The sequence below is a fragment of the Biomphalaria glabrata genome, chromosome 4, assembly GCF_947242115.1.
Source record: "Biomphalaria glabrata chromosome 4, xgBioGlab47.1, whole genome shotgun sequence".
NCBI classification, from domain to species: Eukaryota; Metazoa; Mollusca; class Gastropoda; family Planorbidae; genus Biomphalaria; species Biomphalaria glabrata.
This window is the reverse complement of record NC_074714.1, coordinates 45700273-45726506: the sequence shown is the minus strand read 5'-3', so window position 1 is coordinate 45726506 and position 26234 is coordinate 45700273. Positions and strand designations below refer to the sequence as shown.

The following is a 26234-nucleotide window of genomic DNA, read 5'->3' as shown; positions in this document are numbered from 1 at the left end:
ACGGAGCAGACGTGACTCTCCTGACCGTTTTTTTTTTGGTTTTTCATCTTTTATTGTTTCATTTTCTCACGTGACTTGTCAAATAAAAACATACACATACACACCGTCATAGAAAACGTCGCGTGCCAATAATTCAATCTCTTGCGTAGTTCTCGTTCTGTGAGCGTGAGTGTGCAGGACATGTTAGCCTGTACTCATTGTGGACATTAAGGATAACATAAGATGTTTTGTTCTTTGAGTGCCCGAAACGTTTTGGGGCGGCCGTCACGCATATTACAAACGTTCATTCTCTATTGCCTCTCTATTGCCTCTCTATTGCCTCGAATGTCTCTCAAACTTCGGCATCGGCCCGTTCCACCTTTTATATTTAGCATCATCTGACCTGCGCCCCTCCAACCGAGCCCAATCGTCATCGAAGGCCTCAACGCTGACCTGCTAGTTGCCACGTCGCACAGACCTCTGACGTGGCAACGATCTATTGGTCTAAACTGCCCACATGTTGTGACGTCGCAGGCCAGTGTTGAGGCCTTCTAAAACGAATGGTCTCGCTCCAACACCTTCTCCACCATATCTCTCTGAAGTCTTGAGGGGGGGGGGACGGGGGGGCCACAACTAAAAATTTGAGAAACTTACATTCTCTCGTGTTGTCTACATTCACACTCGCGTCATGAAATTCTCCTGCTCTAAAGATTTTCGGTATTTTTATCCTATAAATAGCTCTTGAGGGCATGGCGTCAGTGGTGACGTACACTGTGTCACATACACACGACATAAACACCTTGTTGACCTATCCATGGAGTGAGTCAATGGAGACTAGGCAATGGCACGAGAATACATCACAACGGCCACTGTCCAACTGTGTCATTGACAACTCTGCCGGAAATGTAGCGTGAAATGATTCTTGCTGGCTCGGTGTCGGTACACTGTCGTCGGGTTGTAGCTCCCAGGCAGAGCTAGTGAAACTTCACCGTTGTAAGTGTAGTGTATTCTGAATGCAGGAATTGGAATCAAATTTGAAAAAAAAAATCTTTCAAATAAACGTAATTGTTAATGATAAATAAACCCAGGTTTCAACTTGAATGGGGATGTATGTAGAAACAGTTCTATCTGGGGCTAGTTACACAGCAACTCTAAACAAAAAATACATGTCTTTCTATCGTCTCTTCTTTCTCTCCCCTGCTTTCCTTACCTTGACCTATCCCTTAGTCTGTTGGACCGCTGGGGCACCACGCAAGACTCGACGACCGTCATCTCCATTGCTCTCTGTCTTTTGCCTTAGTTAGAGCCTCTTTCAATGGCAGGCCCGTCCATTCTTTTATGTTGTCTTCCCATCGCTTTCTCTATCTACCTTTTCTTTCTTTTTTTCCTATGCTGTTCCCTGAAGGAAGGTCTTTGCGAGCCCCTATTTCTAACCTAAAATAGAATGCACTTCCTCGTGATTACATCAGAATCTATTCAGCCCATGCAAGACAAAGTATGTCATAACTGTAGTCATGGTTGCATCATCAACACACACACACATTTCATAACAATCTGTTAAAACTTTTCTATTTTCTATATGGTGCTAGCTTGCTGTCCTTGTTTTACACGGACATTTATTTAGTTAATCTTTCACACAATGTTAATATTCACGTCCGTGAATGGTGACGGGAGAGGGAGACAGTAATGACGTGTTTTTTGTGTGGAGCTAGATCTTTGCTTCAATGTTATTTTAATTGTATTTCTTAATTAACCCTTAAAACGCGTGTGGTAGTTTTAGCATCTACACATCAGAATTGTAATTCCATTTTCTATGCACTCATTGTAAAACAGCTCAGCACCTTGAGGGTTAAACCTACTCTCAAGTTAAATCTGTGAATAGTGTTAATAAAAGTTATATCGAATTTTTGTTTATAAAACATGAAGTCTATTAAAGTGTATTGCAAGTGTATTTCAATTGAGAGTTAGGTTTAGTGGTACTAGCTCTTCGAAGCTACAAAGCAAAGACCGAGCATTAACAGTCTACTAAAACTGTTCCAAGCAACCAATGGTTCAATGACTTAGCATTAAATGTTACTCTCAAGACAGAGGTTTAAACCTTAATTAAGAATATTTTTTCCCCAGTTTTAATATAAGACATAATGTATATCTCTGGGTAGAATTACTAATTAACTTACTGTCCAATCAACGTTTGGATTTGCTTATATGACATTATTAGAGTGGATAATGGTTGGTTACAAGAGTGTCTTAGAAATTCCTGACTAGATGTAGGAAATGTTTTTTTACCGCACAAACAAACTGTGTGGTGTTTAAATCTGTGTCATCTCGTTTGTCGTCTGACATGTTGCAGGAAAGGTCAGTACAGGACAATGATCTCTTATCTTCAAGGTCACTGCCACAAGGTTGATGGTGTTTATTTTAGACGGACTAGTTGAAACTCAAAATTGAGTTGAAGGGAAGAAAATGAAGCCCCATCATAAATTGCTAAAACGACAGACAAGAGTTATCTTTAGTGTATTCATTGAAATTTTGACACGAATGGTGTGGTAGAAGGCCAGATTCGAGCTGCAGGAGTGGATCTAGAAACCCAGTGAAAGTATGGGGCAGTACGTTACTAGACCACGTGACCTTTACAATCTAGTATTGTTTCTTGTCATACAGTGACTAAACGTGGTGGGGACTAGAAGGTAAGGATGGGGTGGAGAAATGTGAGACAGCGAGAGGAGAAGGCACCTTTCAGTATGAACTAAAATGTTGGAATATTAGCTCGTGACGTCACATGACTGGTGATAGTCTCCCCCCCCCTCCCCTAGCCCGACAACAATGGTATGATTATGCTGATGTCAGCAACATCAATGACCCTCTAACGTCATTTCCTCATCCCCCTCTCCATTTCATTTTTCCTACCAATTAATCTTTGCACGCACCAGTTTTTATTTTCAATACGAACAATTCAAAAGTGGAACGTACGCCTTCTACACCAGCGCCCGCCACTTGACATGGTATCTATCATGGCGTGTACGCGGCAAGCTGGTGCTGGTGATGAGGTAGAATATCTCGGAGAAATTGCCAACTTTTGTATTTGATGTCGCAACAGTAGCCACGACCTGTTGTAATTAGAAACTCGTTCGTTGAACTGGATTACTAACGGAGGGGGGAGGATTTATTCAACAAACTGTTTTGTTTGGTGACATCAGATCTAGATCTAGAATTGTGAATATGTTTTATAAACACAAACAAACGTTGTTACTGAACTAGATATCATTCAACATTCTGTGCTTCCTTGCAATGAATTAGCTCCGTATGTTTCTAATCAAACTTGTTTCTAGCTTATCACTACGCTGTTGTTGTTGTTTTTCAGTTATAGTTTATGTATTATATAGCCCCGCTGTGTGATATAGGTGTACTACATCCAGTGTCTCTCATAACGATGTATGTTATTCTGATTTATGTAGATAATTATGTGATATATATACTAGTTTCTGCAGGCAATACTGTTCTATATACTAGTTTGTACTGATTCTGATAATACAGTGTTATTAATGAGAACCTTTTCAAATGGAGCGTTGTGTGACTTTAATTAATGCTTTCTACGAATTTCTTGTATCTGTTGAAACAAAACTTTTAAAAAGTTATTCAAAAATATTCCAGTCTGTTGATTGATATCTATCGTCTGCTAATATTCTGGCTCTGATCAGCATACAACTCTAAAGCGGATATAAAACTTTCTGGCCAAACGTAGTGGTGGATTTCCCGCCACATTTAGCAACAAGTCAATAGAGGATGTTCTTCGTTGTAGGAGCTTGAGCTTCCATTGTTTTAGAACTCAGATTTGTCTGGGCGTGAAGTGATACAAATAAATTATCTTGTCATTTTTGCTGTCTTGAAGTATTCACACACACACACACACACTTCAAATTTAATGTGTAATTTCTTGCACGTATACTATTGACCCTGAGGGTCTGCCCAGAAGTTTGACATTTCAGTCTTAGTTATGTATAAGCTATTGCGCATTGAAATAGTTCAGACGTGTCTTGATAGAATTTGTTTCTTTCTAACTAGGTTTCCCAATCTCACCTTTCACTCCTGTAGAGAAACTGAGATTGAATTTGACAGGAACCTTGTATGCATGTAGCATGTAGCGCACACTGACTTCATGACCACAATCTCCATTTCCTAACGTGCTTTATGCTAATAGACATTTGCGCGTCATATAAATACAAACATACATACATACATATTCTATACGAAAACATGGCCACTAGAGACAAGTGCGTGGACTGTAACAAAGTGTATGCGGCTTCAAAACAATGTGTCAAAACTCCCACACCAGTGGTCAGCAAAGACATGTCCGTTAGCCTTAGCTTCAGCTTATAATTAGCCTTAATAGGTCTGCCCGAATGAATTATTTTTATTCGGCATTTGTTATACCTTGCTAATCCTCTTGGAAAATTGGCACAGTCTTGTTATATTTCTGAACTACCAGAGTGTAAGTAGATACACAGCTAGGCCCTGATAGCTTGAATAGTGCTTCAGTTCTATGAGAGACGGAATATTGGCTTATCTTTTCACGCATTGAATTAATCACAAACACTGGCTAAACATAGCCACCTTAATGATGTGACGCTCAAATTTTTAGAGTGGAAACTACTCCATTCTTTTGCATGCTTAATTCTATTGCTTGTTAATATTAGTATTATTAATTGTGAATCCCCACTACAGCATACAATCTATCTATTCACCAATAGCTTGAGATACATTTTTTTCTAAACCTTTTCACTTGACATTTGCAGGTGATCTCCTCATGGAAACATCAACATAGTCATCCAACCAACCGGAAGTATTGGCATAACTGCTAAAGTACGCCAACAACGTTGAGGATTCGAACCTTTTTTTTTACGTCAGGCATTGAACTTCATTCAAACACTGGTCTCTTGTGGAATTAAATCAAAGTAAAGTTGTTTTGGAAATATGAATCTCAGTGGATAGCTTGGATACATTTCCATGGATACTTTTATTACATCTCGGAAGAAACGAAATTGCTTGGAAAAATTCTTTTAAACAAGGTAAGAATTAATGTCCATCTAGTAACTGAGTATTCTTTTTTGTTCTTTCTTTTTACACCTCGACCACTTCGTTTTCTCTTTGAAATGTCTCTGGCTCCTAATGACTTTGTTCGAGCCTCTTCATGTTAGAAACTTTATGAGCCGATGTTACTTCTTCACATTACCACTAGTGTCGGCTTTAGCAATCTTGGCGCCTGATGACCATCTTCTTTTGGAGTTTGGTTTCTTGATTAACATCGGCATAATAAAGTATTGAAAAATGGATAGATCTTTATATACAGTAGCCTTCTTGTGTTGATTGGTTTTTGTTTTGTTTAGAAGAAAATATTGTTTAGGTTTTGAGACGTGTTGGAAAAGTGAGTAGTTCTATCCGTTCAACAAACAGTTTCGAGTTTTGTTGATGTTGTTTCCTACATTTATTTACCAATACGAAATCTAACGCTGCCAAATTGTATTCATCTGGGGTAGTTTGCCATTAAGAGTCAAGAGTTTTGAAATTCACAACTGTGCTTTAATGAAAATGGTGGAAAATGAATCATAGAACCAAGGAGTTTCAGGTTTAAATCTCGGTGAAGACTGGGATTTTGAACTTGGGGATTGTTTGGACACTCGCTAGTCCAGCCAACTCTAAGGGGTGACCGGCAGTAGCTGGGGAAAGTAAAGGTGTTAGATCATTGTGCTGGCCACTGAGTTATGTGTTCACACTGTTTTATTTGTAAATGCTGTTTAATGTTTGTCCATGGCATCACTAATAAAAGGAATAATTCAGAGTTGTCATCTGATTGGTTCTGTTTAGACCTGTCTTCATATGAGATGGTAACATGGCACTAGGTTGTCAACTGTCCCTTTTTTTTCCCCCATAATCTTTCACACCTCATTACTTTGGATGTTCTTGGTGGTTAAGGTTAGGGTTAGTGGGAAATGAACTTTGGTTAGTGTTAGGGAGATTGATTATTTTGTACTTTGGACAAGGCTACGCAATATGCGAGCAAAGAAATAGACAAATTTAAAAAAAAAAAAAGAAAAAAGAGTTTCGTAATGTAGGGATTTAAAAAGCGAGATTGTTTTTTGGCTTGGAACCTAGATACTCAATCATTAGTTTTGTTTGCCAGATCTCAACATTGGATCAGAAATAACAATATTTGAGACGTACAGACATTTACCTTGACAACATCGAGATACTCTTAACTTTATTTATTTATATTGCTTTTGTGTACCTAGCGGCCATAATAATATCTTATTATAATATACGGTAATAATAAAAGCAATATTTTATAATACTAATATAATCATATCTTTATTATCCTTAAGGGAATTAGTCTTACATCCTCTTTGAAAGTGACGTCATTTTGTGTGTTCTGTATCCTTTTATTTACGCTAAGGATCTGGCCAATTAATCATGTATCTTGGCGTTAAAGTAAAAATAATTTGACATTAGTATCCCAATTGGTACAGTTTTATTTCTTATGGCTAGTTTAATAATGAATCTTGAGCATTTACTGATGATCAGGGGCAGTCACCTAGCGATGGCATACCCACTCGTAAGTTCTGGAGACTGAAGTTTGACCGTTAATTCTAGAGTATCCTTGTGACGTGCTGTCGTTTGTCACAATTTTTTTTTTTTTACTTTTTTTTCCCCCTCTTGAAATGTACAAAGTGTTAGCTGAATAGAAACTTTTCTATTCAGCTAAGTTTGTTTCCTTTATTAACTAGATCTATATACTTTTTTTCTATCTACCGCTAGTGCCAGGTTTTAGGCTGTCCCAGATGTTTGTGCGTTTTTATTTTAGTAGTTTGAAGTGTTTATCAGCAGACACTTTCACCGTGGATTTTAATTTGGTATATCCTATATCCGTTTAATACTACTTTTAATTAAGGTCAATATATGTCTGTAGTGTAACATACTTTATAATGGTGAGAGATAGAGTACCGTCATAACTCATGGAATTGCGATGTACTTTAAACATAATTATTGATACACACAAGTAGCGGGCAAATCAATTGATCTTCTCCAGCTTAGGATTGTCTTGTTTGATGTATATAGCTAGTCCCTCACGCTCTACCCACACGCCCTCCGTTTTGTTTGCGTGTAGAGTTAATTGTTCTCTTCTACACACTTATGTTCACACACACACACACTCACACACACCACACACATACCACACACACACACCACACGTTAAGTCTTGCACTGTGACGTCGTTAATAGATATTGACGAATTTCATTCTCCTTCCTAATGTGTTGAACTTAAGCCAGAAGATTTAACTGTTTGCAATTCTTCTTGCTGTAAGTTTGTGTTTTCTACATGGTCTTGGTCTCCAAACTCCAGACTGAGGATTTTTATCGTCTTTAGATTTTAAGTTTCTTTTTCATAGCTGTGTTTTGAATAGTTATTGAGATTTGAGTACTTAATAGTAAATTTCATATGGATTTTTTTAAAGTGATGTATCAATAAAAAAATTATTACAATAATTCTGTTTAATTGATTTTGATTTTTCTTTCAATGATTAATGTTACCTTCATCAGTTGGAAAAAATATCCTCGAGTCCCTCCTCCAAATCTAAAAAAAAATGTCGTATGCAAGAGTAATTCCTAATCTACTGTCTGCGGGTTATATCTGGCCCATACTTGTACATTAAATGTATATTGTTTGAATGTGTGTTGCATAACATTTACAAAGACTAGCGTGATGTGATAGAAGCTTTCGAATTCCGGTGGTATTCAGACAATATAGCAAATCGCCGCTTGGATTATTAGTAGTGCAGGATGTCCAACAAAATTATTTACATCCCCCTTCTCTTTTTTTTCTTTCATCCCAATTATTCCACTACATGTCTGTAACCTTGTCAGTAAATACTGCCCTCACAGCGAGACAGAAGAGTATTACTAAAGGTCAGAGAACTTTTAATCACCTGCTGGGTTTTTGTTTTGTTCCCTTTCTCATCAGTTCCCTTGCTTCAGTTTGTTAAGCATGTTCCTGAAGCTACCTCACTATTTGATATATTTTAAAAACAAATTGTGTCAAGGTGGACTTCTATTGGCACCCTGGTCTTCCAGTTACTTCTTGATCTACAAGTTGTCAGCCTAAACCTTCCTTCGTTTTTAAAAGACGTGTGTGTGTGTGTGTGTGTGTGCGTGTGTGTGTGTGTGTACATGTAGAGGCTTTAAATATTTGGAAATATGTAATCTCGTTTTCAATAGCTGATGGAAATGAAAAGGTTTTTGGTGACGTAAGTTTTGATGAGGTGAGGGGAGGAGGGGTCAACAGCCTGTAGTTGGGAGGGGGAATAGGTCGCGACCCTGACGGTTGGAAAAAAAATTCCATAAGAGAAGTTTGTGTTATTGGCGATGTTTGAAAATTGATGACACCGCGCCCTCCTTTTTTTTTTTTTTATCTTATGGACATTTGTATGGTTGACCTATTTCTGAGACATCTCACACTAGCTCAACAAACAGCTGGTTTCAGGAATGGTTTGGGGGAGAGGGGAGCCTTGGAATTACGATGAAATTTGTAAACATTTTTTTAAAGCTTTGACGTCACCGTAGTCGAACGTCAGTGTTCCCCCCCCCCCAGACTGACAGCCGCGTTGATTTTGATCATGTTTTCTTCATTCGCTTGTCTGAATAAACAGTCATTATTACAAACCGTCAACGTTTCCTATACAATACAAATGAACGACAGACAAGGAACTCACCGCCCCCCCCCCCCACCCCACCGTCCTTTTTTTTGTTCCTTCCCTCTCTGGACAAACTTATGTTAGAACACCAAAGTGTGAAGATTTCTTTCTTTGACCGTCATGTAAAAGAGATGAGATCAACGACAGACACGCCACAAAAATGTTGTGAATTAAACAATTGTTTTCCTGGAGCATTCGGAAATGTTGAACTGAAACTAAGACTGAATGTATTTGATGTCATCAGGGAACACTTTAGATTAGTCCTTTAAGATGCAAACTTTACAAAAAACCTGTAGATGATCGATTGTGGAATATTTTCAAGATTAAGGCTGTATAGTTAAACATAACTTTTTATTAAATTTATTTTTAAAATATCATGTGGTTTTATAATACAGCATAAGAATTAGTGTCACGACCTTTTCTGGCCATGAACTGTGTGTGTGTTCGTGTGTGTTGTCAACGTGTTTGCATATCCATTATTGCCTGCTCGTTATCTGGATGTCACACTTGGTGTCATTCTCAGTGTCATCTATGTCATGTGCTTGGATCTCACAACTTGTCAGAGAAGTCAAATTGGCCGCGCGTGTCTTGATCACCTGTCATATGCCACATAAATGTCGCATTTACAAAAAAAAAGGGGGGGGGGCATTCAGATATGTTATATTGAAAAAAAATTCTGTGAAACATTCGGAATGCTTACATTTTAATATGACCCTTGCGTTCCTGTACACAACTAGTTTTTTTTGTTTTTTTTTCAATTCTGTTCCATTGGAGATTTTCATGTATGGATTGCCAATCTATAAATACCAAGCATTCTGGTTCATCTGGTGTAAAGAATACAGAAATAGTCAGCCCCATGGAATTGTCACTAGATGCGTCTTTAACATGATTTATTTCATGTCTGTATTTCAAAGTCTCATTTCTAATCTTTCTCTTTTGACTTTCTTAATGCTTTGGCAAAGCTCATATCAACTCAGTCTGTCTGTCTGGTACAAAGTATGAATACGTTAATTCTCCGACACCCAATCTCCGATCAACCTGAAATTGAAATTTTGCATAGATTTATTGGTTGTTGGTGGAGATCTATTGCACATTTTATGACATGACTGATCCAAACTAATTAATACAATGACACTTCATTTAAACTTTTATAAAAAAGTATTTATGTTTTTCTTGTTTGATGTTCCATTATATCGACACCATATTTTTTCGCATCGCTTTCTTTTCTTTTTCTTTTTTTTTCTTTTTTAATTCTTTTGATTTAAAATCGTAAACGAAATCTTAAAAATCAAAGTGTAAACAAAGATTACTGTGAACATCTTTTAGTGAGAAAAACATGCTTTTCTTTTTTATTTTTATGAACCGTCTAAAGGGTTTCCATGTGTTAATGTAGTCTTTTGTTTTCTTGTCTGAGTGGAGAATAGATACAAGGAAATGAAATGAACCATTAAACTTGTTTGGAGAAAATCTAATGTACTTTTAAAACGAGCCCGCGGATTTCACATACCAGCAACGGCTGCAGTGTTTCTCATGAAGGCCACGGTATAATCTTTCTGATACGGTACCTCTAGGGGTTGGAATGGAAAGAAGGGAGAAAAATAGATCTACCAAACCTGATTAATCTGGTCGGATTGGACGGGGGCATCCGAGACAGGCCGACAGACAAACACAAGGGAGACAGACAGACATTGAGTTGAAAGATGTTGTATTGAAACTCCAGATTTAACCCTGAAGCCAGGAAGTTCCGAAAACTAACTCCTCTCCACCCCACCCCATATGTGTTTTTTTCATCAAGGCGTTTCTTCATCATTGGGGCGCTGCTTTATCATTGGGGTGCATTGATCAAAGTATTTTTTTTTTAGTTTTGTCTCTCCGCTCTGATCAAAGCTTTGAACTGGGGGGGCGTTATTCAATACGTTCATTTCGGGGGAGACGGCGCACCTTTTTAGCGGCCATCGGCCTCTACCAAGACATATGAGAAATTATAAGTTTCTGGAGCGTGGCTTGTATACATGTTGTTGTTTTGTTTTTCCACTCAATGTATACGGGTGAGCATGATTAATATTTTAAAAATGCATTCTTCGAATATTCTTTGATCTGATTGGCTGTCCAAGAAATCGTCTGCTGTCTCCCATGACACTTCCTGGTTCCTGTGTCTTCTCGCTGAACGTCAGAAGTAGAAAGGATGATAAGTGTATAAGCAACATCAAGGGTCCTGTTTTGTGGGTTATTTCCCTTCGGTGATTCGCTTTAGTGTTATTGGGTTCCTTTCGAGAGTGTCTTCTTGGAATGTTCATTACTTTTAGATTGATGTATTTCCCCGTTCAATTTGTTTGTCTCTCTGGTGCGTACCCATAGACATATATAGACTGGAAAATAGGAAATAACTTCAAGTGTCATTGAAAACATGTATATCTATTGTTGTCGGATTTCCGAATTCTGAAAAGTTGCATGATCTTCAGTCCTAGAGATTAAACAAAACTACACTGCTGTATAATAAAGTACACAAAATTGCAAGTCACAATTTTTCATTTCATAAAACTCTTTTATCGGCCAGTCTATATTTATTTATGTCTATTGCGTACCACAAAACTGGAAAAGAAATTATTTTAAAATTTTTTTTTCACTTGTTTTCACTTATTGATAGTTGTCAATTAATTAGGATATGCGCATTCACTTTTTGATCTTTCTCTTTAGTTATGCCTGCACATTAGCACTTTTTTTTTTGTTCAAATCACATAGCCAAGCAACAACAGGGTGACATTTCAGGAAACAGTTTCTAGCTTATACCTGGGCTTGGCTTGAAACAAAGCTTAACTGGCAGACGTTACATCCATTACGAAATAAAAATAAAACAATAAGATATTGATGTAACTACGAAAATACTGAATTTGAAAATAAAAAAATTAAAAAAAATAATAGTAAAAAATTCGAATTTAATGACAACTCGAACGTTTTTGAGCCGCCAATGCAACGTGCGAAACTGCTCCCTTTATTTTGGTTTTCCGTCTCCGCCCATGTGATGTATAGAACTGAAGGTATTTGCCGAAGTCTCAGTGACTTCTTGTACCAGGAGACAGTGTCGGTATAAACAAGTCAAGTCCCGGAATAACATTGCCATAAATACAATATTTCCTTGACCATATAATTGGCCTCATTATGAGCTGGATGCGGAGCTACTTGTCAGGCGAAGGGGCGTGGTTTCGTCTATCAGGTGTGGGTAGAAAGACAAATCTTTGAATGTGAGCGTTAATTCATAGCTCCTGACTGAAAGACTTGAACTTGTTGAGACTTGCACGTTGTGGTTATGTAACGTGTTTCAACCTTTTTTCTTTGTAATTTACTGAAGTTCTTTTATACTGTAGGCGACATATGAAGTCAAAATGTATTTTATTTTTATTTAGCAGACTAGCATACTTCCCGAACAACCCATTGGGACAAACGAGGCTCTTTTAATGTTAAAGATATCTAGGCAATGTCAAATGTGTGTTCCAGAAGCATACTTATTCCTAAATTAGGTTAAAACATGTTTAGTTTTCAGATCGAGGCTAGGCCAAACGACCAGCTAGAATGAATGCATTGTTATAAGTGAGTAATTGTCTCCCTCTGTTCTGTTCTAACGGAGTAATTGTCTCCCTCTGTTGTGTTCTAACGGAGTAATTGTATCCCTCTGTTCTGTTCTAACGGAGTAATGGTCTCCCTCTGGAAATAATGTCTGCACTTCTTCCGTAAATATGTCGGAACGCGGTTTAAACCTGATAGATCGCTTGGCTGTTGGACATTAAACATGCATAGAGACATATGACATGCAAGATCTGTTTATGATTAGACCGCCACAGAAAGTTGATATGCCTTCACTCTTCTAGTCAGTATCTCTGAGCAGGATTTGAAGCTTGTTCTTTTAGAGGTAACAGTCTGGTCTTCAGACGCTTCACATTCACTTCTCATTGAACTTTCTTGACCTACTTAAGGAAATAGTATTTAGAAATTTAATCTATACGCTTACAAAGATTTTGATTTTATCAGTTCATTAATCATTAATTCTATAGTTATTTGTGGCTTTCTGTTATTGTTTCAGTGTTCTGGTTTTGGTTGTTACTATTTGAATATCAACGTACTAGTTGAGACCATTATACCAACGAGATTTTTTTTTACTAATGGCTTTAAAGTTGTCCTTTAATTAAGAAAGATAAGCCAACGTGTTGAAAATAATTATAGTGTTTGTTTGTTGTTGTTTTTTTAAATGAAGAGGGTTTTTTTTATTTGTTATGGTTGTTGTTTTTGTCTAAATGGTAATTATTTTATTTTTTTTTTGGAGAGAGAGAAACCTGTTTTTCTTTTCCTATGTGACAATTCATGGAATGTAGACAGGTTTAGTAAGTATCTTTTTTGTTGTTGTAAATGAAGATATCTACAAGTGTGGTCTGGTGGGTGTGGTCTGGTGCATGTGGTCTGGTGCGTGTGGTCAGGTGGGTGTGGTCTGGTGCGTGTGGTCTGGTGGGTGTGGTCTGGTGCGTGTGGTCTGGTGCGTGTGTTCTGGTGCGTGTGGTCTGGTGGGTGTGGTCTAGTGGGTGTGGTCTGGTGCGTGTGTTCTGGTGCGTGGGGTCTGGTCTAGTGGGTGTGGTCTAGTGGGTGTGGTCTGGTGCGTGTGGTCAAGTGGGTGTGGTCTGGTGCGTGTGGTCTGGTGGGTGTGGTCTGGTGGGTGTGGTCTGGTGCGTGTAGTCTAGTGCGTGTGGTCTAGTGGGTGTGGTCTGGTGCTTTTTAAACCTTTTTTTACGTTTACATTGAGCCTTGGTTTGGTTACCAATTTTTCTGGTTACTCTTTATGTACATGTCAGCAAACATACCACAAGCTTCCTTAAACTTTCGATCTCTGCTGTAAACATACCACCGACTACCTTAAACTTTCGATCTCTGCTGTAAACATACCACCGACTACCTTAAACTTTCGATCTCTGCTGTAAACATACCACCAACTACCTTGAACTTTCGATCTCTGCTGTAAACATACCACCGACTACCTTAAACTTTCGATCTCTGCTGTAAACATACCACCGACTACCTTAAACTTTCGATCTCTGCTGTAAACATACCACCAACTACCTTGAACTTTCGATCTCTGCTGTAAACATACCACCAACTACCTTGAACTTTCGATCTCTGCTGTAAACATACCACCAACTACCTTGAACTTTCGATCTCTGATGTAAACATACCACCAGCTACCTTGAACTTTCGATCTGTGCTGATTACTAAAAATAATATAATAGCAATCTTTATGTTTTAAAAAATGTGATTCTCTAGTTTCAAAGCTTTGGGAATCTCGCCTTGATATTTTCATGACACATGTAGAAATGAGAAGATTTAAGTTGGTATTAAGTTTATTTACTTTGTACATTCTATTAGCGAGTAAAATAAATCTCTTTATGTCACGTGACTGATAGTCGATGGTGTGATCTGTTTCTCTGGTAATGGCTTATCTCGGGAACGAACTTTGATTAGTGGGGAAAGGCGCCACTATCGGCAGAAGGATGGGAGATAACCGTTTTGAAGTCTGCGTTGTAAGACCGGACGAGTTAATAAATCGCCCTGATATCTGAAAGGATTTCTCAAAACGATACATTTATTCTAAAGAATAGAACCAAGAAGATACATAGTTGAGTGTAATGATAATCTTCTTGTTCGCCGGCAGAGGATGAAGTGGAAAAATATGTAATGATAAATTTAATTATATCGCGCGCTTAAAGATACATAGATTATTCTCTTTCTTTCTCGTGTTTCTCTCTCTCTCTCTCTCTCACTCTCTCTCTCTCTTACGTGTTTTCTGGCTCTTCTGAAGTTCTCTCTCTCTCTCACACACACACAAACAAAACTTTTTTTTTTGCTCACTGTTTCTTCAAAATTCATACATTTTGTATAAAACTTCCTCTACTGTCTTGAAAGCTTGTACTGAACTTTATTGAAAGAAACTTGTCAAATTATAAGAACCTCCACCCAACGGCTACATCCTGTAATTAATCCCGATAACCTCAAGAAGCAGGCATAAATTATGTATGTGTGTGTGTTACTTAAAATCGAGTCACGCGGATGTAAAAAAAAAAGCTGATCCAATCCTAACCCTATGACAGATCAAATTCTATGTCAACATTTGTCTTGCTGTTTCTCGCTTCTCAGTGTTCATTTGAACTTCTTGTGTTTTGTCTTGGTGACCTAAACAAATGGTGTCCATCTTTACGAAAGTATTTTTTTGTTCAATAGTGAGTCTACTCGGGAAAATAGTTTGCGAGCTGGAACACGATCTCATTGTCTGGGTTTTTTAAGCTGACACCTAAGTTGTTGTTTTTTTGTTCACAGACTGACCTGGCCTGGTATTTTAACTCCTTTATTTATTTCTCAAGTACTTCTCATAGTGTCCAGATCCACATATGACAGGCAGCAATGTTTGAGGAGCTGTAACTAGAGGAATATGAAACTTTTAGTTTTACAATCGAGACATTTTGTTTTCAGTCTGGAAGTCACGGAATATTTTGAGTTTCATAGAGCAGACGATCTTCTGATAGAATTAGCCGCTACATGGTTGACCTTGTGTCTGCAGTCCTCGCCCCAACCTCTTCAGGGTCCAGCAGGCAGGTTTTTGTACTAGATGCCATCGTAACTCTTCGGAGCCCATTTCACGGGGTCACGCCATGTAATTAACAAATATATGAAATAATTGCGCGAAGAAGAGGTTTAAACTAGTTATGAGATTATTGTACAACTAACCACCATTAGGCGGCGCGGTGGCTAAGTGGTTCAGCGGTTGGCTTCCGAAACTGGGGTCCTGGGTTCGAATCTCGGTGAAGACTGGTATTTGAACTTCTTAATTTTCAGGGCTCCCCTGAGTCCATACAACTCTAATGGGTACCTGGCTAAAGTTTGGGAAAGGAAATGCGGTTGGTCGCTGTGCTGGCCACATGACACCCTGCTTGTTAACCGTTAGCCACAGAAACAGATGACCTTAACATCATCTGGCCTATAGACCACCTTAAGAAAACGTAGAGACATCTTAACAATGGAACTAAACGCTAATGTCTTCTCTACAACTTGAGCTATTCCAAACGTATGCATATCTAGACTTCAACTAGACAGTAACTATTCTCAACCACTGGGGGCTATTTCTGGAGCTATTGGCATACCTCAGCTGCAATAAGCACACTGGAATACACCACTGTTGCACTCTTATCATTTCTATCTAGACATTCACCACAATTATACAAAACCATCGCAAGTTTCAGAGCCACGTTTCGTATATATCTAACCACAACACTCCTACATTCAACCACACCTCTCCAGCCAATAACCACACTACAGATCCACTTCACAGCTGACACTGGAGTAACTTGATCTGTTTGTTGACAACAACTTGAGTAGAAGGTAGACGCTCACGTCCAGCTGATGCCGCCAGGGGAGTGGCAACAATGCATGAAACGAGATATGCCGTCAGAAAAGGAGCCTTTAACGAGATGCGGTGGTTAGACCATCATAAACTTATTTGCGGCAATTAAACATTGGGCGGAGCTTTTTTTTTTTTTTTTTTTAGCTTCTCTTTAATCTCTGCCAACTTGGATAAACTAGCATTTATAGCTCGAAAAAAAAATGTCATATATAATTATGCAGTCCAGTTGTTCTTATTACCTTCAGCTGTGCTATAAAACGAAGCTTGCTATAAAACGAAGCTTAACGCTTTAGAAAAAGCAATCAATAGAGCATGTAAAAGTCTGCTGCTCACATTGTTCAAATACTTATGACGTCGATTTATATGTTTACTTTCATGAAAAGGAACAAAAGAATCGTATCAAATACTATGTGTCTAGAAAACCTTGTTTCACCAAGAGCTGTTTTTTTCTACTTGTATGGAAGATATTAAGTTGGCTGATTCTGTATTGTTTGAGGGGTCACTTCATCTGAGAAGGTTACAGCAGACTTTCTCTAAATGATGATGACTAGTGCCCTAGAGCTACAAAGAGTTCACCCCCAGCCGTCAATTTATGTCATCGGAAGTATTGGGAGAGACTTGTTTCTACCACGAGACACCAAGAACACTGGCAGCATCTCTTTACAATTATTATAGCCCTCATACGGAGCTTGATGACTCTTTAGCTCTAACTCAGAGTTTGATGACTCTTTAGCCCTAGCTCTTAGGTAGTCTGATGACTCTTTTACTCTCACCCTTGCTGAGTTTGATGACTCTTTAGTCCTCATTCATTCGGAATATCCTGATGACATGCTTATTAGAATCAACGCCTTGAAATCATCCTTTCAAAATCTCCACATTTTCAGTAAGCATGCTAATAAAGAACTCACTAAGTCCAGGTTGGCTATCATTGTCACTATGTCTGGTGACTACATATTCTGTTGTTGTTCTCATGTTATAGTGATTCACCCAGGTAACACTGAATCTGTAAACAGGCTAGCAGAGTGCCTAGATATACTTTTACAACGGCCTCATGGCCATTCAAAGAAAATTGATTTCCTTTCTGAGATAAATTCCTGCAATCAAAAAGACAAAAGTGCCCCATGGTTTAGCCTCCAACTCTCTTGCGTATGGGATAGAAAGGCCATTGAAAAGTCTTGTTTTGTAAACTATTTCCATATCATGTTCATGATGCTGTACTTTGAATTGGAATTGAACACTTGTTTTGGTAGTGGCAATAATGATCTATTGAATATTATACTGTCCCTTATTGCTAGCAATTATTTTGTTTTGAGCATTGTTTATTTCAAATTCAGATAACCTTTAGAACTACAGAATCTCTTCAAAGACATTATTTTGTGAATATGGTATCACTATTTTCTCCAATGGTTTTATGATCATTATTACTTTGTTATAAACGAACGAAAAGGCCTATTCATTCTCTGGCAGGGTCGAGTTTCGTGAGAGGGAAACAAATCTGATTATTTAACGGTTGAAATCTGCACACAATCATTTGTAAGAGAAAGAGCTAGAAAGAAATGCAGTGGACAGCACCAAGTAAATCCAAGAACATTCTGTCTAGCATTGCATAGAATGTGTATGCAACGTGATCTCAGCACTCTGACCTATGTCTTTTGTATTAGTCACGTGGTCTTAGTCTCGCGATCTTATAGCCCCCGGCCTCTCCGCACCATAGTTTAAATTTGTGTGTCACCCTTTCTCTTTAAAAGGATCAGGTCTCTAGCCTGTATTAGAACACCACTGAGCTTCCCCCCCCCCCCAATTAGATTGAGCGTGATCCTGCCGCACTCTGTCCAGCTTGGCCAGACAAATAGCTAAGTGCATAACGCACGCCAGTCCAGTCAGCTCTCTGACATGACACTCACTGACATCTCACTGACCGATGCCCCGAGTCAGAATTAGAAACAAATCAACGACACAAGGATTGTAAAGAAGATAAACGTCTAGATTTGTTTCCCCTTGTTATAGATGGCCACCAGATGATGAAACTTTTTTTTTATGATTGGTGGGGTGGTATAGGTTGGGGTGAGCTGGCAATCAGTCTGTACTATTCAAGAAACTTTTTTTTTAAATATATATAAAGGTTGATCTCTATAATTGTGACGAGATGTTAATTAGTTATTATTTGGCTTGTTAATTATGTCTAGGGGAAATTTTATTAATTTTATCCCGCTCACATATAAGATTTTGTACAGGCACACCGCAACTAACAGTAAGAACAGACCAATATTATAAGTTCATAAATAGAATAATTTAATAAATGAAAGATTACAAGAGATAAATGATTAAATAAAATTATAATTAAGAAAATAAAAGAAGTAAAGGTGCTAATATCTATAATAACTGTTCATCATGGATTGCTAATTATTGAGTGATTGGAGGAGAAGAATGTTCCTATGTCTGCTACTTATTTTTCTTAGCTGCTAGCTCCTGGGTCGTCTTCTGGCGGTCGTAGGACTGGCACTCAGAAGGATGAGTCATCCGGCTCTGTCTTAGGACGTCGGCTCGGGATATCCCTATGCTGTAGGCAAGCTGGCTCTATAGGTGAGGCCGCTGCCTGTTTAGCAATAGAGATGGTTGGTGCTGCAAACTAAGTTGTAGTGGGACGATCTCTCAGCTGTGATCTCTAGCTCGTAGAGAGCCGTGCTAACTCAACACCAGTTTATCTTCTGCAGCAAAGGTTGCTCTAATCTGTCGGCATTGGGCAATAACTACTGGGCAGTGGACAGTTTGGGCCAGGTACTGGGCAGATGATACTGGGCAGTATAGGGCACTGTGGACACCGGGCAATATGTTAGGGCCAAGGACAGTAGGCAATGCCTTCTTGCTAACAGGTATGTAATTGGGGGGGGGGTGTATCTGGTGTGGTCTGCCTCGGTTACAGCTTTCTATGGAGATCTGGTAGTTGTAGCAATTGTGTGTAGTAACCAGGTGTAGCAATCAGGGTAGCAACCAGGCCGTTTGTCCCTAATGAAACCTCACAACTAAACTTCCTAACAGAGGAGACTGTATGAATCCTAGCGGGCCTAACTTAGAATGTTTGGGTCTCTCTCTATATATAGATGGGACTTTTCGTTTAACGGGTGGGGAAGAAAGCTAGCTGATTTTCTCACATGTATCGAGGTACCAGAGATGTCAGGCGTCAGGTCAAATTTATGGTCAATATTCGTTGCCTACCGTGAGAGTAAAGTCTTAAGCGAATATGTATCTGTCCAGCCCGAGTGCAATGCTATTCTTAGAGCGATGTGTATCCTGCGGGGGGGGGGGGATAGGTGTGAAAAGTTATTAGTCCGCGGAGCGACTTATTGTGTGCTGGTCACCTGTCCAGCGGTCAATAATTAAAAGTTAGCCCTGGAGAGGCTAGTTAATGTTTTATGTCGAGATTCGTCCCGTGAGAAACGTGCGAGGGGGGATAAATCCTACAAGAAATTAGTTATGGGTGGACAAGAAAATAGTTGTTTAAGTTAAAGATTAAAGTTTCTCACGGTTTGCTGGGAAAAACTCAAATGAACTTTTGCATGCAAGTTTCGTATCGTCACATACCCACCCACTTAAAAAGTATTCGCAGAATACTAATACTGCTTGCATACAAGTTTCATTTGAGCTTTGTTGTTGCCTAATCTAATTGTTTAAATTTACTGAGGGGTGGTACCCATTGAGGCCTGTGGTCTCAAGAACGCAGTGCCGACTGAGGAAATCAGGCGCTGCATTTTCACTTCCAGGAACATGTTCAACCTGGAAGGAGTATGGTTGCAATAGCAAAGACCATCTCATAAGTCTGGCATTTAGATGCTTGCTGGAGGATAAGTAAGATAACGGCTTGTGGTCAGTTTGCAGAGTGAAGTGCTTTCCATATAAGAATGCCTGGAATTTCTCTATCGCCCACACCAATGCCAGGCATTCTAGCTCTATTGTGGCGTAGTTGGATTCTGCCTGGTTCAGTTTACGGCTTGCGTAAGCTACTGGAAAAAGTGTGTCACCGGATCCTTCGGCAGTTTGCATCAGAACCGCACCTAGGCCAGAGCCACTGGCGTCTGTCCTCAACACGAAAGTGCGGGACAGGTCAGGTAGCTTGAGCACTGGTGATGAAGTGAGGCATTCCTTGAGTCGTTGGAATGCGAGTTCACATTCCTCATTCCAGGTCACCTTGTCTGGTCGATCCTTTTTTGTTAGATCTGACAGTGGGGCAGCGATAGAGTTGAAGTGTGGGATGAATTTTTGATAGTAACCACACATCCCGAGGAATGATCTCACTCCAGTTTTTGTGATCGGCCTGGGAGCCTCGAGTAATTGAGCAACCTTTTCTTCGTCTGGCATGAGCTGGTTTTCTTGAATGACATGGCCTAAGAACTTGAGTCTTGTGAAACCGATGAGACATTTGGAGGGCCGAGCAGTCAGACCCGTCTCGCGGAGCCTTAGCAAGAGGGAGGAAATGAGAGCTATGTGTTCGGACCAGGTCTCCGTGGCGATCAGAATATCATCTATGAAATTTTGGATGCCTGGACTTTCGATGGGAGCTAATAGCTTTCTCATCATGCGCGTGAACACGCTAGACGAGTTATTCAGACCAAAGGGGACCGTTTGAAATTCATAGTGCCCCTGTGGGGTGCTAAAAGCTAGCAAAGGTCTGCATTCTGGCTCAACTTCTATTTGATAGTACCCTCGGCTTAAGTCAAATTTGCTAAAATACCTAGCGTGACTTAAGTTGGCAAAAATTGTGGCTGGGTCTGGAAGAGGTTCCGCTTGGAATTCAGCCACTGCATTGAGGCGTCGAAAATCAATGCACATGCGATGGCCTCCATCTGGCTTCCGAACTAGCACCACTGGAGCGTTGTATGGAGAGACCGAAGGCGCTATAATTCCAGCTTTTAGAAGCTCTTCCACCTCTTGTTTGATGACCTCAGCTTTTGCGTGAGGTAAAGGGTAGGCCTTTACTTTTATGGGCTCAGCACTTAACAGCTTCATCGAAAACCGCTCAAGCGATGTTCTGCCAGGCTTATCCGACAAGACGTCATGGAACTCCCCCAGCATAGATTTGACCTCGGCCGTTTGCTCGGCGTCTAGCTGTGGACTAATGGTGACGTTCTCATGTGTCTCCACTGCATGGAGGGGGTACTCCACTAGGTCTTTGGGTTCTTTCACATCCTCTGCCACCGCTATAGCCATCAAGTCTCGGGGAGGGTCCGTTTGTGAAGGCCTCTCTAAGTAGTGCTTGAGGAGGTTCACGTGATAAGACTTCTCCTTGCGACCGACTTTAATGACGTAGTTGGTGGGCGATACCTTTTTCATCACCTCGAATGGGCCTTGCCAACAAATCTGTAATTTGTTTGTGTTCTTGGGCAGTAACAAGAGAACCTTATCTCCGACATTGAGTGACCGTTCTTTAGCCCTCCTGTTGTAGTATTTCTCTTGTCTCTTACGTGCCTTGATGAGGTTGCTTCTAGCCAGGGACCGTATGTCTTGTAGCCTTTCTTGGAGGTCCTTCACATATTTGGACACCGTTTTGACTTCATCGTTGAGTTGATCTTTGGTCCAAGTTTGTTTTAGGATTTCTAGTGGGCCACGGGGATGAGATCCAAAGATGATCTGGTATGGTGAATACCCTAGACTGGCGTGAGGTACCTCTCGGTATGCGAATAAAGCAGCAGGTAGGTAAGTGTCCCACTCTTCTGGTTTATCATCGATGAGGCGTTTAAGCATCGTTACCAAAGTGTGATTGAACCGTTCTACAAGACCATTTGCTTGGGGGTGGTATACCGAAGACCGGAGATGTTTTGCATTAAAGAGAGTATACACCTCCTTCATTAACTTCCCTGTGAACTGAGAACCATTGTCTGTTAATATCTCTTCGGGAAAGCCTATCCGAGTGAACATATTGAACAGTGCTTCAGCCACATGTTTAGAGTCTATGCTTGACAAAGGGGCGGCCTCTGGCCATCTTGATGCTTGACATATGACACAAAGAATGTAGGCGTTTCTTTTCTTCGTGCGGGGTAGAGGACCAAGTATGTCCACAGATACTCGTTTAAACGGAGTTTCGATCAAAGGGGTTTTTCCCAGAGGAACGGGCGGAATGTGATTCTTTGGTGACAACTTCTGGCACTGTGGACATGAGGCGACATATCTTTTGATGTTTTCGGTCATGCCAGGCCAGAAGTAATGGAATCGGATCCTGTTGAGGGTCGAGCTCTGACCTTGATGGGCACTTAAAGAGGAGGCATGACCTGTTTGCATAACCTGCTCCCTGTATGGTTTGGGCACAACCAGCTGGTTGCAGGCATCTGGTTCTTTACCTCGTCGATATAGTAGCCCTGTTTTAAAGAAGAATTGTGCCTTGCCAAGGGCGGGTTCACCTTCTTGGGCGAACCTAAGATATTTTTGAAGCGAGGGGTCTTGCTTCTGAGCTTCCCTAATCTCAGTGGGAATGGTATTGACTTTGAGGGAGTCATATTCTTCCACTTGTACCTGTGATCTGGTGAGAACAGGTGCAGAGACGCTGGGGTATGGTGGTGTTCCTAGAAACACGTATCGGCAGCCTAATATTAGATCATAGGCTGGGGATTTCATCACAATCGCTTTGATGCGACCGCGGACATATTTTGACTCTACATTTATGAGAGCCATAGGTAGAGTCTTGGGCGGACTCTCCAAATCAACTGTTTGGATTTGGGTAGTCTCCTCGATGTAGTCACTTGGGCTTACCAATGACTCCCGAACTACAGCTTCCACCAAGCAACCTGTGTCGTTGAGACAAGTCACAGCTCTCCCGTTGACCAGCGCCTTTTCGACACTTGGGGGATGAGGAGACTCACCTGACTGAGCGCTTACTGCGGCCAAGACAAGGGCTTCAGCATCACTCGGTGCAGGATTGCGTATACTATTTAGAGTATGGGTGGGCTTACCTCTGCTCCGACAGTCTTTAGTGTCGTGCGAGTTAGTTTTATGGAAATTACACCATTGTTTAGGAGGCGGGTGAGAAGATCTATAATTAGCAGGGTTCGGGGTATTGGGGCGAGGATGAACGGCCTGGTTGTTCTTGTGGTTGGGTGGATTGTTTTTCCCTTGGTGGGAGTTAGCTCTATTTGTGCTTGCTTGGGGCTTTGAGTCTTCCGTCTTTGTCTTAGTGTCACGTCTGGCAGCTAAATATCGGTCTGCAGCAATTGCAATGTCAGAAGGGTCAATCACCTGTTGCTCATTGACATATATTCGAGTTTCCTGCGTTAGGCAGTCTCGAAGCTGCTCAGCCAGAATAAGGTTTCTAAGACCTTCAAACGTTTCGGGCATTTTGCTTAGGGCTAGCCATTTTCCGAGGTATTTGTCCAGCCTGTCGCAAAGATTGACATACGTTTCTTTGCGCTCAAGGCGGGACCCTCGAAACTTCTTATGGTATGAATCAGAGGTTAGCTCAAATTGAACCAATAGTGCCTCTTTTAGGGCTTCAAAGTCCTCCCGTTGGTATGAGGGGAGCTTTGTGTAAGCCTCATAAGCTTTGCCTCTAAGGCATTGAGCTAATCTAAAACACCACCTATCCTTGGGCAAGCTATAATAGCGTGCCACCTCTTCGAATCGTGTTAAATAAACTTCAACACTTTCGCTCTTCTCATCGAAGGGCTCGAAGGGGATGTTGGGTGAGCTACTTGAGGACCCTTGGCTGGAAGCTGGGCTAGCAGGCTGAGAATCAGCGACTGTGCGAGCCGTCTCATTCTCTTGAGCTATTTTAGCTCTCTCAGTTGCCTGTCTCTCCCGCTCCATGGCTAACTCATGCTCATTTTTAAGTTTCTCGTGCTCGAGTTGTAGTTTTTCTTTTTCTTTGGCTAACTCGTGCTCATGTTTCTCTTTCTCCATTGCTAACTCGAATTCTCGTTTCTCCCTTTCAACTTCCTTTTCCCTTACTAGCTTTTCCCATTCCTCCAGCTTTTGCCGGATGTATTCAGAACGCTCTGACCCTTGCAGCTCTAGCAATGCCGCAGTCTCTGTCAAGTCCTGTATTTTCAGTTTTTTTTGTCAGAGTCGGTCTTGGACCTTGTATTGCTGGCCATCATTTATGTATGAGAGAAATAAAATGGGAGACTATTAAGACTAAAAGGAGGGATATTATTGAAGTAAGAGCGTTATGTGAAGCCCGTACGAAACAACCACGTTGTCCGTAATAATAATATAATATTAAGCACAGTGATGCAACTTAAAATAACCACAAATAATAATATTAAACTAAGTTAATATGTGATAACATCTAAAGTAAAATAGATATAAAATAAAGACTCTAGCAACACTCTTCACTCAGTTTGCAATCCGTTACTTTAAGATAAATAAAGTTAACTATATTAGCTTTTGGAAAGTTCTACTGCTGTATGCCTGTGCCTGTCTAATATAGGATTCTAGTAACAGATCCCGTGACAAGACCCCACTTATATGTGACGAGATGTTAATTAGTTATTATTTGGCTTGTTAATTATGTCTAGGGGAAATTTTATTAATTTTATCCCGCTCACATATAAGATTTTGTACAGGCACACCGCAACTAACAGTAAGAACAGACCAATATTATAAGTTCATAAATAGAATAATTTAATAAATGAAAGATTACAAGAGATAAATGATTAAATAAAATTATAATTAAGAAAATAAAAGAAGTAAAGGTGCTAATATCTATAATAACTGTTCATCATGGATTGCTAATTATTGAGTGATTGGAGGAGAAGAATGTTCCTATGTCTGCTACTTATTTTTCTTAGCTGCTAGCTCCTGGGTCGTCTTCTGGCGGTCGTAGGACTGGCACTCAGAAGGATGAGTCATCCGGCTCTGTCTTAGGACGTCGGCTCGGGATATCCCTATGCTGTAGGCAAGCTGGCTCTATAGGTGAGGCCGCTGCCTGTTTAGCAATAGAGATGGTTGGTGCTGCAAACTAAGTTGTAGTGGGACGATCTCTCAGCTGTGATCTCTAGCTCGTAGAGAGCCGTGCTAACTCAACACCAGTTTATCTTCTGCAGCAAAGGTTGCTCTAATCTGTCGGCATTGGGCAATAACTACTGGGCAGTGGACAGTTTGGGCCAGGTACTGGGCAGATGATACTGGGCAGTATAGGGCACTGTGGACACCGGGCAATATGTTAGGGCCAAGGACAGTAGGCAATGCCTTCTTGCTAACAGGTATGTAATTGGGGGGGGGGGGGTGTATCTGGTGTGGTCTGCCTCGGTTACAGCTTTCTATGGAGATCTGGTAGTTGTAGCAATTGTGTGTAGTAACCAGGTGTAGCAATCAGGGTAGCAACCAGGCCGTTTGTCCCTAATGAAACCTCACAACTAAACTTCCTAACAGAGGAGACTGTATGAATCCTAGCGGGCCTAACTTAGAATGTTTGGGTCTCTCTCTATATATAGATGGGACTTTTCGTTTAACGGGTGGGGAAGAAAGCTAGCTGATTTTCTCACATGTATCGAGGTACCAGAGATGTCAGGCGTCAGGTCAAATTTATGGTCAATATTCGTTGCCTACCGTGAGAGTAAAGTCTTAAGCGAATATGTATCTGTCCAGCCCGAGTGCAATGCTATTCTTAGAGCGATGTGTATCCTGCGGGGGGGGGGGGATAGGTGTGAAAAGTTATTAGTCCGCGGAGCGACTTATTGTGTGCTGGTCACCTGTCCAGCGGTCAATAATTAAAAGTTAGCCCTGGAGAGGCTAGTTAATGTTTTATGTCGAGATTCGTCCCGTGAGAAACGTGCGAGGGGGGATAAATCCTACAAGAAATTAGTTATGGGTGGACAAGAAAATAGTTGTTTAAGTTAAAGATTAAAGTTTCTCACGGTTTGCTGGGAAAAACTCAAATGAACTTTTGCATGCAAGTTTCGTATCGTCACAATAATCACTCCCGCTTTCATAACAATAAGCGTTCAAAGTGTTTGAGTACTGACATGTGTACCATTAAATTGCTTTCAGTTCCAGACAGCAAGTTTGTTAAATAGTGGGTGAGTTTTGTTCCATCACCAAATCGAGATCCCATTCCTTTGACATATGCGGTTAAAGTTCAGTGAAATATT

General features: G+C 40.3%; 2 protein-coding genes across 4 annotated transcripts in view; both read left to right on the top strand.

Moving 5' to 3' along the window:
* The window catches only part of LOC106052530 (general transcription factor 3C polypeptide 1-like), a 241653-nt gene that overhangs the window by 168126 nt on the left and 47293 nt on the right, over positions 1-26234 (top strand). The gene's annotated exons all lie outside the window — the stretch shown is intronic.
* Positions 1-26234, top strand: part of LOC106052535 (FMRFamide receptor-like) — a 137380-nt gene that overhangs the window by 103951 nt on the left and 7195 nt on the right. For 2 of the 3 annotated variants that reach the window (XM_056025525.1, XM_056025526.1), the window contains one exon: positions 4773-5045. The gene's annotated coding sequence lies outside the window, so the exon portion shown is untranslated. Of the gene's footprint in view, positions 1-3265; positions 3281-4772; positions 5046-26234 lie in introns of those variants that run through there. The other variant, XM_013207931.2, reaches the window with a different exon arrangement.